Genomic DNA, 2,297 nt, shown 5'->3' with positions numbered 1-2,297 from the left:
AAATTTTTTTGTAGAGATGAGGTCTTGCTATGTTGAACAGGCTGGTTTAGAATTCCTGACCTCAAGCAATTCTCCTGCCTCAGCCTTCCCAAGTGCTGGGATTATAGGCATGAGCCACCACGCCCAGCCTACTAAAAGTTTTTTTTTTTTTTTTTTTTTGCAACCTCTGCCTCCCCGGTTTAAGCGATTCTCCTGCCTCAGCCCCCTGAGTAGCTGGGATTACAGGCATGTGCCACCATCCCCGACTAATTTTTGTGTTTTTCCTACTAAAGTTTTTTAAACAGTCACATGACACTTTTCACAGAGCCACACTTAGCAGCCAGTCCCTATCACAGCATTACAGCGTCTTTAAATGTCATACTCCACTTTTTTGGAAGTGTAAATTCTAAGAGGAGCTGTAAGTTTTATTCTAACTCATCGGGTCTTTTTTTCTAATGTGACTTTTCTCTTTAAAACAAAAATCAACCATAGCAGTTTCTTAATTAAGCAGTGTCCTTTAATTTCCAAGGTCATGAAAGATTAGTCAGTCAACAGCGTTTTTAGGCCTCTAGGTTGTACGACATGTAAATGCACCTCTTAAAGGACTCTTTAAGTAAAACATAACCTAGTCAGTCTGTGGGTTTCCTAAGAAAGAAAGAAAACCTCGTTCTCATTTATAGGTTTTTTTTTTAAGCAAACGTTATTCTTAAAAGAAGATAAAAGATGAACGCCTGATTTGAATTGAGAGTACCCTAAAGTTTTCAGTGCTAGTTGGAGTGTCACCTGGTATATAACAGATCTTTGCTCATTAGAAACTTTTCTTTTGAGACAGTGCAAGTTGAAAATTTAAAACGCGTCCAGGTTTGGTGATGTACAACTGTAGTCGTAGCTACTTGGGAGGCCTGAGGCAGGAGGATCACTTCAGCCCAGGAGTTAAAGGCCAGCCTGGGCAACATAGCAAGACCCCTATTTCTACACAAAACAAATAAATTCTAGAAGATGATCTCGAATATTTTTTAAAGTTAAAATAGCCACTTAAATAAGATTGTCGAGGCTATCCGTATGGCCACAATTATGACTGAGGCTGCTGTAAGAGGGCAGTGAACGTGAAGTCTTTATTTCTCAAGAGGCTGGTTGTGTGCGTGCATTTTTTTGGTAAAGAATCCTGCCTGTGAATTTTTTTTAATGAAAGGTATAGGTAGAACTAGAATTAGTTGTCCAAATCCTACAATATGTGGCTACGAATGTGTCCCTTGAATTATGTCTTTTCCTTTGAAACGTAAGAGGGTGGCTTTGATGTGTGTGCAAGGCGGTGCTTCCTAACAACGTCGGGAGCGTGCTTGTGGAGATTCCTACCTCGAGAGGTGATGCAGGCACAAAATAAAAGGCCCGAGAAGGGCTGGAGACGTCCATAGGTGGCAGCTCTCCTCTCCATGGCTCCTGTAGGCGGCTCTGGGTGTTTGGTTACCAATGTCACCCTCTAAGGCCAGTGTCTCCAGGGCTCACCTCATCTCACAAAACCCCCTGGGTGCACGGCGAGGACACGGTGCTGCCTCACACCAGTGTTCCCAGGCTCTCGCTCTGAATGAGGTCCTGAAGTCGGGTCTGCCTTCACACATCCCGAAGCTTCCTCTAGAAGAAAATAGGATTTGGCTGCTCGGAAAGGACGGAGCGCTCTCCATTGGCACCATTCCCAAGGAGCGGTGCTCCAACACCATGGCTGCCTTTGTGAGGGTGGCTGGGGTCCCAAGTCTGCCTCTTACTTGTTTTTACCTCTGGCTTGGGCAAAAACAATGATCCAAATTTATGAGCGAGTTTTTAGGATTTAATATTTGATGAACTGTCTTGAATCCGCCTCTCCCTACACCCACAAGTGCTGAAGTCACACAGCGGTCTGTGACCAGGCATCTGCCGGCAGCTTCTGAGCCACCCTGTTCCTCCAGAGCACTTGACACCTTTGGCCCCACACGTGGCTCATGGGCTAAGAAGGCGCGGCAAGCACTGGGGGACTTCCCACATGGCCGGGCTGGAGCAAAGTCTGAGGAGTGCACTAGAAATCCAGTGTGCTGTCTGCTCTGTGACTTCAGGAGGGGACACTGAACCAGAGGAGCCAGGAGGGAGAAGCCGCCCGGTCTGTGATAATCCCGCCCTTTCATCCTGCTGTCTCAGCCAGCTGGAATCCAAATGATCCTGGTCAAACAACTGCTTTAAAACATGACTCAGGAGCTTTTCTAAAAGGCCAATTCAGTCAACATTTCATCAATGCCTACTGCATATAAGAACTGAGAGGTGGGCCGGGCGCGGTGGCTCAAGCCTGT

At 46.0% G+C, this 2,297-nt stretch overlaps 1 protein-coding gene across 1 annotated transcript in view; it reads left to right on the top strand.

Moving 5' to 3' along the window:
• PROSER2 (proline and serine rich 2) overlaps positions 1-2,297 on the top strand; it is a 41,231-nt gene that overhangs the window by 2,646 nt on the left and 36,288 nt on the right. The window lies entirely within an intron of this gene.

Source organism: Mandrillus leucophaeus, unplaced genomic scaffold (assembly GCF_000951045.1).
Source record: "Mandrillus leucophaeus isolate KB7577 unplaced genomic scaffold, Mleu.le_1.0 Scaffold15, whole genome shotgun sequence".
NCBI classification, from domain to species: domain Eukaryota; kingdom Metazoa; phylum Chordata; class Mammalia; order Primates; family Cercopithecidae; genus Mandrillus; species Mandrillus leucophaeus.
Note: the sequence above shows the minus strand (reverse complement) of the source record. Positions and strands in the feature narration are given on the sequence as shown.